The 12,512-nt window shown below is 36.7% G+C and overlaps 1 protein-coding gene and 1 long non-coding RNA gene across 4 annotated transcripts in view; one reads left to right on the top strand and one right to left on the bottom strand.

The window, feature by feature from the left end:
- Positions 1-12,512, top strand: part of LOC135217351 (WASH complex subunit 4-like) — a 953,363-nt gene that overhangs the window by 879,129 nt on the left and 61,722 nt on the right. The window lies entirely within an intron of this gene.
- Positions 5,202-6,282, bottom strand: LOC135212956 (uncharacterized). Its single transcript, XR_010314036.1, has 5 exons — positions 6,220-6,282; positions 6,000-6,095; positions 5,781-5,874; positions 5,370-5,676; positions 5,202-5,227 (listed from the first exon to the last, which is right to left on the bottom strand). It is a non-coding gene; the product is annotated as an uncharacterized LOC135212956 (long non-coding RNA).

The raw sequence follows: 12,512 nt of genomic DNA, 5'->3' as shown, positions 1-12,512 counted from the left end.
CAAGATCCTTCCCTTTGTCCAGTTATTAACTTTAAGAGCCTTTCTATCTCGTACATCCTCTAGATCCTCAGGTCCTCTTTTTATGAGAGAAAAAGGTGGAACCTTATCAGTTAAAGGAATCAGACAAACAGATCCTTTACTTCATTAAACAAGCCAACCCTGAATCATTTCCAAAAGCACATGATATCAGGGCAGTAGCTACTTCAATTAATTATTTCCAACATATGAATTTTGAGGATCTTAAAAAGTATACTGAATGGAAATCACCGACAGTCTTTAAACGTCATTACCTGAAGTCCTTGGAATCATTAAAATTTTCAGCAGTAGCAGCGGGAAACATAGTTTCCCCTGATTCTGCACAGTAGTTGTAGTATAAGATCCAGGTCTCCTTTCTACCTACCTTGTCCAACATGCCTCACCCTACTGCTATGCTCTTCGTGGTACTCTAGCCTTAGCCGCTAGGATCCTATTGGTGGACTGCCCCTTATTTTTTTGCTAGGGGCACACTTTATGCATATAAATATGCTTCAGTGTCTCTACCCTTTATTTTATGCTAGGGATTAGAAACCACATGGTTTTTTGTATATTTTGTAAATACCAATTAATCTTAGTGAATCTTTATATATGATTGTGATTACCATTATACTATTTCTGTACTACCATTATTTAATTTAAGCTAATTTTTAAGTACCTTATGATTTGATATAGTGTAATTGGTTCCTTGATTCACTTATATTATTATATCTAATCTTTTTACAGTTTTGTTTCATTTTGACCCTTCATTACCCATCTTGTCTGTTTCTCTGGTACTATTTCACAGGCCGACACGAGCTGAGCCCAGAAAAGGGATTTTGACGAAGGAAAATCTATTTCTGGGTGATTGGCTCGTGTCGCCCTGTGAAAACCCACCTGTTTTTTCCTTACCCACCCTGCAGGACAAAGAATGATCATTTTATAAAGGATGGCCGCTAGAGGCGCTGCTCTCCGCTTGGCGTCAGTAGTAGTAGTAGTAGTAGAAGCATCACCCTTTGGTATCAGCTCTCTCAGGTGGGGGATTTTGTGATGGAAGGTCTAAATGGTAAATGGCTCGTGGTAGTGGTCTCACTCGCCCCTGTTACCATACCGACACTTCTTTTATAGAGTGAGCGAGTCAGTTTAACTGACATTTTCTTGATTTTATTTTTTCTCTGGTAATATTAGGATTATTTACCTAGAAATAATGAACTTAAGGATATTTCACAGGGCGACACGAGCCAATCACCCAGAAATAGATTTTTCCTTCGTCAAAATCCCTTTTTTTCATTCCAATATGTAATCGTTGTCTAGTAAAGGAAGCTAAGCAAAAATGTTAATGTTTTTCTATATCTATATAAATTTTGAGGTGGTATATGACTGCATAATATTTCTCCATGACTATCTTGCTGATTTACTGAGGCGACATCGCACTACAAATTTCAAGTCTTCAAATGCATTGCCAGTGGGCAAGTAACGAACAGTTACCGACAATCTTTGACTTACTGGAATACTCTTTCTCAAGTGCGTTTCTTTCTTTTCTATTAAGGGTTTCATTAAATTCAACAGTTCATCAAACCCTGATCCATCTAAGCAAATAAACTGTCTAAAATCAGATGGGTCACTGAATCTCAGTTCATCTAAAGAGTTTTCATTTTATGTCAATGTATCTTTTTGACCCATTCTTTCACCCTCTTCTTTTTATTTGTTCTTTCCTCACACAACAAAAAACCTACAGATATGTAAACTAAATCCTCATCAAGAGAGAGAGAGAGAGAGAGAGAGAGAGAGAGAGAGAGAGCATGTTACTCCTGTGAAGGCCAAGAGAGAAATGATTATTGTCAATATTATTCAGCCGTGTGAAGAACCCGAGTATTGAGTCAATATGATTGACGTCAATATTATTGATAGTGTAGGGGCTGATTAAGGGTACTACTACATTTTAGGATAAGATAATAATATATTGTACTAATTTTTCAAATAATATTAAGTTTAATGAGATTTAATAATAATAAAATTTCCCTCTCTCTCTCTTTCTCTCTCTCCCACTTACGTATGTTTACTTATTTGTTTTGTAGTATTATAAATAAATGATTGACCTAATAACTAAATGTAAACTATTAATCAGGTTAATAAAAGAAATGCGATTCCCAGTCTTTTTATCCAATTCGAGAAAGGAGGGCGGGGGAGTCAATGACAGTTTGATATATGTATTGGGAGGAGGGGAAGGAGTCATAAGGAATTAGTCTCTCTCTCTCTCTCTCTCTCTCTCTCTCTCTCTCTCTCTCTCTCTCTCTTCATTACTATTCTGTCTCGAAAATAATTCATAATTTCACTCTTGATGGTCAGATATATGATGTTGCCGATTCAATCATCTCTCTCTCTTTCTCTTTCTCTGTTGTTGGCTGTACATATATATTTTCAATGGTAAAATGTTTAGGATAACTTTGAAATGGTATTGATTATATAATCTCAAATATTAATATACATTAGTAGGATAGTAATTTAAGGTATATTTGAAGTAGGATAATATTTAAGGTATACATTTGGTATTTGAACTTTCAAGATACGCAGTTATAGGCATTTTTAGAGGGTGTTCTAAGTATTCACAGGTTTTAACTATTTGCTTGGGTCTGGTTTGCATCCCCTGCGAATACGGGGGTCCACTGTAATTAACAACATAGTGTGAGGTATTACTAGGGTGACCATTTAATTGAGATGTGAAAGGGGGACATCCGTATAGATTAACAAGTATGCATATGCTGTGCAAAAGCAAAACTAATATATATATATATATATATATATATATATATATATATATATATATATATATATATATATATATATATCTACATGTATATACATGTATATATATATATATACAGGCAGTCCCCGGGTTACGACGGGGGTTCCGTTCTTGAGGCGCATCGTAAGCCGAAAATCGTCGTAAGCCGAAACGACACTTGGAAATATGCCTTAAACTAAGAAAAAGTTAGAGAGACCTTACCTGTGTGACATGCAAGTATTGCATGATGTGTAGTGTGGTTATTTCAATGCCAAAGGATGGTTCTTGAAGGTATATATTCTTTATTATACTCTTGTGACACTATACAGCACAATCTTGAAGTATTACCAAGTCCTTAGTTGACTTTAATATACGTACACTAATACTACACTTAATCCTTAGGTTAGATTATACACTATACACTATTACACTGTAGTACTATAATCCTTTGGTAGTACATCCTGGAGTACACTAAAATCCCAGTCTGGTAGCTCTGGAAGGTAAAAGTATAACACAATTAGTACAAAATACTTCACAAAGTCCTGAATGCAATATGTAAATTATAGTATCAAGAGTAAAAGAGTTAATGTATGTTAATTAATTCCTACTTTTAGTTTATAATCCTTACTTTGAGTTTATCAAGAGTAAAAAAGTTAATATATGTGAATTAATTCCTTACTTTTAGTTTAAATTTGTCGTTCTATGTAACCCTGGATGCACAAAGTCTTGTGTGGCCCCAATAGCCTACATCATTCAGGGGTTCTGGAATGTACAAAAAAAAACAAAATAATTATGTCAGTAAGTACTCTATGCATAGTAAGTTACATACAGTAATATGCACCATACAGTGGTTTCATATCACACTTATATAACCATGTATGAAAACTTAGTTTAATGTATGTTAATTAATTGAATTCCTTACTTTTAAGTTTAAATTTGTCCGGTTCTATGTCAACCCTGGATGCAAAAACAAAGTTTCTGATGGTGGCCCCCATAGCCTAACATAATTCATTGGGGGTTCGGAATGTGCCAAAAAATAATTTATTTGGTCCAGTAAGTACTGTATGCATAGTAAGTTATACATACAGTAATATGCCCACATTACAGTGGGTTTAATATCACATATATAACATGTATAAAACTTTAGTTAATGTATGTTAATTAATTCCATTACTTTTAGTTTAAATTTTGTCGTTTCTATGTAACGCTGGATGCCAACAAAGTCTTATGTGGCCCCATAGGCCTACATTAATTCAGGGGTTGGTTCTGGAATGTGGCAAAAAATAATTATGTCGTAAGTTACTGTATTGCATAGCTAAGTTAACATACAGTAACAATATGGCACCATACAGTGGTTTAATATCACATATATAAACATGGTACAATAAAACGAAACTTAGTTAATGTATGGTGAATTAATTCCTTACTTTTAGTTTAAATTTATGGTCCGGTCTATGTAACCCTGGATGCCACAAAGTCTTATGTGGCCCCATAGCCTACATCATTCAGGGGGTTCTGGAATGTACAAAAAATAATTTTGTCAGTAAGTCCTCTATGCATAGTAAGTTACATACAGTAATATGCACCATACAGTGGTTTAATATCAACTGGTATGCATGTTGTAAATGATTGGTCTACACCCCCTGTTCAGCAGGGAGTGTACGTATTAATTCCATGAGGGACCTTGATCACTTATCCCATGTGAGAGATCTTGGTCACTTTTTTTTTAGTATAAAACTTACTTAATGTATGTTAATTACTACTATGTATAATTCCATACCTTTAGTACTGTAGTAGTTTACTGTTGTCGTGCTTGTTATGTAGTAGTAACCCTGGACAAAGTTTTATGTGGCCCCTAGCCTGCATCATGGAGGGGGTCCTGGTTTTCTGGAAAGTACCAAAAAAGTATCAAAGTTAAGTCAGTAGTATGTTTAGTAAGTTACATACAGTAACCATACGTACAGTGGTTTATAACATGTATGCACATAATCAAACTTGGTTGGAAATTCCTGTAAAAAAAAGTTATGTACGTATGTAATACTACTATATGTAAAAGCCTTACTGTTCATGCTTTGTTACACTACATGTTACATTTGATACGTATACTTTCCTGAAGGGTTTTTTCCATCCAAAAATGGTGCTTTTACTTGTAGTTATCCCTTGATGACACTTGTAATTTGTTAGTAACAACCTGGAGTTGTGTGAAAAATGTTGGTTCTGGAAGGAAAAAGTAACAAAATTAGTGTACAAAATATACACTACAGAAAGTTGTGAATGCAATATGTTAATTACTGTAGATATATCAAGAGTACTAAAAGAGTTAATGTATGTTAATTAATTCCTTACTTTTAGTTTAAAGTTGTCGTTCTATGTAACCCTGGATGCACAAAGTCTTATGTGGCCCCCATAGCCTACATCATTCAGGGGACTCTGGAATGTACAAAAAATAATTTTGTCAGTAAGTCCTCTATGCAGAGTAAGTTACATACAGTAATATGCACCATACAGTGGTTTAATATCACATATAACATGTAGTATAAAACTTAATTTAGAAATTCCTTACATAACTTACCAACTTTTAGTGAGTCTCAAAGCTGTTACCTAGGTTGTGGGAGACGGAGGTGGAGGTGTAGAGCATTCATGATAAGGATGCATTCCAAACCTAACTTCAGTGTGCTTTATCACAGATAACAGGCTAGGATGATGGGCAGTCTGGAATGAAGAATTAATATTAAAGGACAGTATGTAACCACTTAGGTGTACAAAATTTATTGTACGTATGCAAACAAACACAACTGAGAATTCCTACCCTTCAGCAAAATGAAGACATGTAGGCTATGTAGAGGTCTGGTTTATGTAAGTCACAGGTGCATGCCAGTCTGGAATGATAATGTAATACATATGATTATAGTATGTATGTTACATACATAACATGGTTATTACATATGTAATAATAAAACATTAATAAAAAAAATGTCCTTACCAAATTCTAGTGGTTGGCTTGCTTACTGGGATGGGCATATGGTAGATGAGTGGGTGGCTGGGCTATGGAGTGGGATGGGCAGGTGCTTGGGAGTCTGGAATGATAAAAAATATATAAAATGATAGAGTTACTACTGTAACTACTGCACATGTTATTACTGTTTGACATATGTAGTGTGTAATACGTATGTACAATATAAAAAATGAAGAATTTTTTTACCTGAAGGAATGGGAGAGGTGATACTACTCGTATCAACTGATTTGGGCTCTGGAGAGGTGATACTACTCGTATCAACTGATGAGGGAACATCTAGATCTGGAAAGAATGATAGGGTACATAAATATAAGGTGGATGTAACTGTAGCATATGTACACTTTTAATAAAATTTCTATTAGCAATTTATAAAACATTTTGTACAAATTTGTTAAGGATTCCTTACCTGATGAATAGGGCGAGGCATCAAAACCATGGAAAGGCTCAGGGTCATCTGGGTCGCTGTCACTATCAAATGGGTCTGAAATAAAAAAATAATAATAATAAGGTTATGCAACATCAAACACATTGTACCACTATGTAAGTTAATGTACGTATGTATGTAGGGTGTAAACAATTTCCAACATGAAAATGAGAAAAATGAAATTGCTTACCTGATTGTACACGTACAGGTGGACGGGCTGCTACAGAGGGTCCAGGTACAGGGGGATCTGGAACTGTCACAGGTAGTACAGGGAGATCTGGAACTGTCACAGGTAGTACAGGGGGATCTGGAACTGTCACCACTTCTGCAATAAAATTACAAATGATGAACATTAATGAAGTTACAATTTACTCTTACATTTAGTTGTTACATTAAAAAATTAACACATTTTATATGTACACTATGTAAACACATAAATTAGTAAAACAGTTCAGAATTCCTTACCAGGACTAGGAGTGGGAGGTGGTGGTACTGGAGACTTGTGAAAGAAAGTGTCAAGCCTGGACTGCACACTTCTCTTCGTCTGCTTCTCCTTCAGGGTCTCCTTGTAGAAAGTTACTAAGTCTAACATTCCACATTTTATTTTGTCAAACCTGGCAACGTTAGGGTCTTCTGCCTCAAAAGAAGCCAAGGCTCTCTCCAGATGAGTAAAACCCTCTGACAAGCCTTTCACAGTTAATGACCTGGCTTTTGGCTCTGGTGCCGCCTCCTCTTCCTCAATCATTTGTTGTTCAAGTTCAAGTAAGTCCTCTGCAGACAATTCCTCTCCATGGGATGCCAGCAGCTCTGTTACATCCTCAAGTTCAAGATCTAGTTTCAGCCTCTTGCTTAGCCCTACGATCTTCCTCGTCACAGTCTCGACGTCTTCTGCCTGGTCAAAGCCTTCAAAACTGTGCACAAACTGTGGACACAGTTTCTTCCAGGCCCCATTTAAAGTGGTCGTCTTCACTTCGTCCCAAGCACTTGCAATATTTTTCACTGCATCAGCAATGTTGTAGCCCTTCCAGAATTGCTTCAGTGTCAACTCCTTGTTAGCTTCTATGGCCCTCAAAGCAAAACGTATGGTCCTTCTAAGGTAGTAAGCCTTGAAATTAGCTATTACTCCCTGGTCCATTGGCTGTATCAGCGATGTGGTATTGGGTGGGAGGTACACCACCTTCACATTAGGGTGCATGTCGCTCAAATTTGAAGGGTGACCAGGGGCATTGTCCAGGACTAAGAGGGCCTTAAAAGGCAGACCCTTCGAAGTCAAATACCGTTCCACTGCTGGCACGAAAATGTGTCATTGACCAATCTTCGAAGACCCATCAAGGTAACCCAAGCCTTCTTATTTGATTTCCAAATCACAGGAGTTGACTCTTGAAAATGCCCTTGAATGCCCTGGGATTCTCGGCCAAATACACCAGCAAGGGCTTCAGTTTCAAATCGCCACTTGCATTGGCCCCAAACAGCAAAGTCAGTCGCTCCTTTCCAGCTTTATGGCCAGGTGCTGACTTCTCCTCCTTGGAAAGGTACGTTCGATTTGGCATTCTTTTCCAAAATAATCCAGTCTCATCCACATTAAAGACTTGGTCAGCCGTGTAGCCACCATCCTTAATTATCTCGGCCAAACCACCAGGAAAACTACCTGCAGCTTAGCTATCAGCACTAGCAGCTTCACCTTGCAGCTTCACATTATGCAAATTTGCACAAGCCTTAAAACGGTTAAACCAACCTCTACTCGCGGAAAATTCACCACCAGCACTGCCTTCGCCAAACTTTTTCACTACTGCCTCATGCAGCGCTCTAGCCTTCTCCTGGATCACACTTAAGTTCACCGGAACACGTCGCTGGTTCTGGTCCTCCAGCCAGATCATGAGCAATTTCTCCATTTCAACAATGCTCTGGCTACGTTGCTTCTCGTTTATCACCGTTGACTTCATCGGTGCAGCATCCTTAACGTGCTTCAGAATACGTTCCTTGTCCTTCACAATGGTTACCACCGTGGTCCTGCTCAAGCCTAAAGAACGGCCTATTTCGGTGTTAGTTTCTCCCTTCTCCGAACCTTCACCACGTCATATTTTACCTCCATCGTGATGACCTTCCTCTTCTTGGATGAACTATCATCGGAGGAAGTACTTTGGCGTTTAGGAGCCATTGTAAATTTGTGAAAATGGCAAGGAAATTCAGCAACGTCTTAGCACACAACCGACTGAACTTCAGGCAGACACGCAATTGAAGTGGCGTCCTTTGGTATTGTTACGCTTAGCGTCCTCGACCGTCCGAGGTCGTTGTTCGGTCAATTTACCATACAGTTTAATAGCGTTAATTAATTTATGCGCCTCCGCTCAAAAACTAGTTCTGCATATGAGGTATCGTTAAAAAGCATAACAAAATGTCGTAACCTTGGAATTTGCATTGTAATCTAACCAGAAACTTAGTTTTTTTAATTATGTACTGGAAACAAGCAATGATTTTTTCATTATTTGCGCTTTTGGACTGTTTTAAACTGCGCATCCCAAGCTAGTGTATTCATTCGGCCGCAAACTAGTTCCGCATATGCGGCGTCACTAAAAAAATTCAAAAAATACGAAAAAAAAGTGTCGAAAATCATCATAACCTCAAAATTTTTGTTGTAATGTAAACAAAAACATATATTTATTATATACTGTGCTAAACTTTAAAGGATTTTTATCATAGCATGCGTTTTTTAAAAGCGTCGTTAACTCGGAGCGTCGGAAGCGTCAGCGTCGTAACCTCGGAACAAGAGTCGTAACCCAGGACGGGTTTTCCATTGAATATTTAAGAAAAAGCGTCGTAACCTCGGAACGTCGTAAGCCGGAACCGTCGTAAGCCGGGGACCGCCTGTATATATATATATATATATAGTATATATATATATATATATATATATAGATATATAGAGAGAGAGAGAGAGAGAGAGAGAGAGAGAGAGAGAGAGAGAGAGAGAGAGAGAATTGATTGCAGCTGCTTGATCTTTCCATCCTGAGTCCTGATACATGAGATTTTTTTCTTCAAATAATTACATATTTAGATATATAACAAAACTTGAGTGTAAATGAAAGTGTATGATTCGGTCAGTGAAAAGACTCAGCATTTATTGAGAGCAAGTGTTACTTTCACTAGTAAAATATGTACCTTGATAGCATAAAAAGGGAAACTTGTAGACATAATTCTATGAATAATTAAGCAAAGCAAAAAACGTTTTTACATCAAACATGTGCTGCTGCAAGAGCCTTTAGAGGTTTAGAGAAAAAGTATTATAAAAGATAACTTTGAATAATTAGCAATTTATTATGATTTGCATATGCAATGGGGGACACATGACAGGCAATTCTGTAAATACCATTGTAGTTTATAAATTAATAAATTATGTAAAATTTTAAAGGAATGTATATCAACCCCAATCTTTTGCTGAAAGACTTTGAGAAAGGGGGAAGGGCAAATCTGTCAAAATTTGTCAAGAAACCTGACAGCAAGGGTTGGGTGGTCAGTGTTGCCAATTTGGTGGTCAAAGGCCACTAGATGAATATACTTAAAACTCTCTCTCTCTCTCTCTCTCTCTCTCTCTCTCTCTCTCTCTCTCTCTCTCTCTCTCTCTCTCTCTCTCAGGAAAAGATACTGTAATTTGAGTCTCTGTAATCAATTGGTATCAACACACATGCATACTATGTGTGTGTGTGTGTGTGTGTGTGCGCATTCATAGTGTTTTAAAAATGCCTAGTAAAGGTAATACGTCTTTGAAAGACAACAAAAAACAAATTTTTTTGTCAGTTGGTTGTAAAGAGAAACTGATTTAACATTCCTTGAGAGATTAAGGAGATAAACTCACTCTCTCTCTCTTGTATGTACATATTGTTAAGAACTCTGTTGTCCTGATAAGATCATTTATCAAAAGAACTTACTATGTATTTTTACTTTCAAGTTTGAATAGTATTTCCAGGCACTTTCTGGGTCTTCCAACAAAATTGTCCTTACTACGATAGCTTGTAGGCTAAAGAGTAAGATTTACCAGCAATACAGACAATAAAATACATTTTATTGAGGGGTAATTGAAAACTTGGAACGTAAATGCCCAGATTTATCACAATAAATTACTTGTACACGTCCTCGAACTATTGGCTGAGGGCACAATCACACTCACTTAGACTCCCATTCAGACTCCCAGTTAACCTTCATGCGAAAGATTGTTAGAGGGAAAGTGCTGAGCTGAGGAGAAGGAAGAAAAACAACTTCTACACTGAGTCAGTAATGAAAGAAAGAAGGAAATCCTTAACACAGATACGTTTCCACACACTGGACAAAAAGCAACACAATAATCTCAGCCCTGAAGCAGTTTAACAGACGAGTGATGGTTTCGATGACACACCAACTTATTAGTCGTCCCAGGACACTCATGCACAACCGCAAGGAAATGAGTCTATTTTAGGATACAAAGAAGGCTCAGAATCAGATCCTGCATACTCTTCTTCATGACCAAAAGGCCTCCTGACGCCTATCAGAAGATCTCAAGTCATCAGCTGTCACCATAACAACAGTCAAAAGGACTCAAGATGTGGGCGATGATGACGGTCTCAGTACACCTGAGAGCACAAGAGCATACCCGCAGGCACAAAGGGAGTCAGGTGTGTGCGCATCCAGTGACATTGATGCATCAGCAGTAGAGAAGCCCTCTTGAAGCTAGAAGTCCATCCAAATATAGCATAGCAAAGGTGCAAGGTGGTGATTGCCACACTGATCAAGGAGCCGTGAGAAAGGATGAGAACTTCTCTATAGGAGAGCTGAATGCAATCTCCTCTCCATCCAGATGAAAATATGTAAATACGTAGTCTCTTAAACAGTCCAACTCAGCAGGAGGCAGAAGACCAAACCAAAGAAACACTTGTACATGAAAATAAAGAGAACTTTTCTTGGGTGGAATACGACCTACCTACCAATTAACAAATGACAACCTTTGGTTGGGGAAGCACAGAAACACAAAACTCTAACCAAGAATTTGGGGCTCCAATGAAACACTGAACAGTAATTAATAAACAAATGTTTACTTTAAAGGAGCCATGAGATCAAAACTTAAGTAGCTGATATTACACTGTATGTGTATACATATTTTTAAGGGTGCTAATGTTTAAGATGACTTTGAAATTATATTAATATAATTTCAAAGATTAATACAGTAATAGGATAATAAATTAAGGTATATTTGATGTATTTGATGTTATTTAAGGTATACATTTGGTATTTGAATTTTGCAGATCGCAGTTAAAATCATTTTTAGAGAGAGTAGTTAACTATTTGTGGATTTTAACTATTCTCTGGGGTGAGGGGCTCTGATACACATCTCCCTTGAATAAGGTTAAGTTTACACTGATATTTACATCAGGCTTTACTTTTTATTGATATCTTAAATACCTGTATATATGTGTAGTAAATACCACCACCAGTTGATACATTGCATATTGTTACACCCTGTTCACCCAACAGTGTTGCTCATTACTCATGTATGAAAGGCTATTCCATCTGCCTCTTGGCCTGTAGCAACATACCAGTACAAGCCTAGTTCTCACAGATGATAAAGCAAAAATGTAACATATATTGATGAATCATTGCAGGTCAAGATTTTTCTTAATGACTTCTAGTGCCTTTCTCACACAGATATTGGTGTTACAAAATATAGGTTCAGAAAGCATGGTAATCTCTGATAATCACAAAGAAATAAAAAGCTTAATTTGGGGAAAAAATATTCAAATTATCCAGTTTTTTGTATTTTTAATGCCTCCCAAATTCACAAACCTTTACAGAAGTATAGGATTTTAACATTTACTTTACATTTTTAGTATAGACTTATGAATTTTCTTTTGGTATGAAATTTAAATTATCAATGTGTACTACTTTAAAGGTTTGGGAATCTAATATTAGTTCAGCAATTCTTATAATATTTTGTCTGTAATGAATGGAAATTACTGACATGAAAGATTTGCAGGCTTTAAATGTTTGTTAATATTCAGTAATTAGGCATACCGAAGATTGTAATTATTGTTGTTTTCAGTTTTTCATGAAGTCATTAATTTAGCAAGTTTCTTGTTGTTTTAGTTAAGTTTGATTGATTTGTAATGACACTGTACCCTAAATACTGACAAATCCTATCTCAATGGATTAAATATAATCCAGGTTTGATTTGTCAGTTTTTTAGATATCGTTTTTTAAAAGGTTGTATTTGTTGCTGATTTGTGGAATGTATCAAGGTTGCTGTGTTT

This window comes from Macrobrachium nipponense, chromosome 19 (genome assembly GCF_015104395.2).
Source record: "Macrobrachium nipponense isolate FS-2020 chromosome 19, ASM1510439v2, whole genome shotgun sequence".
In the NCBI taxonomy this organism is placed as follows: domain Eukaryota; kingdom Metazoa; phylum Arthropoda; class Malacostraca; order Decapoda; family Palaemonidae; genus Macrobrachium; species Macrobrachium nipponense.
Note: the sequence above shows the minus strand (reverse complement) of the source record. Positions and strands in the feature narration are given on the sequence as shown.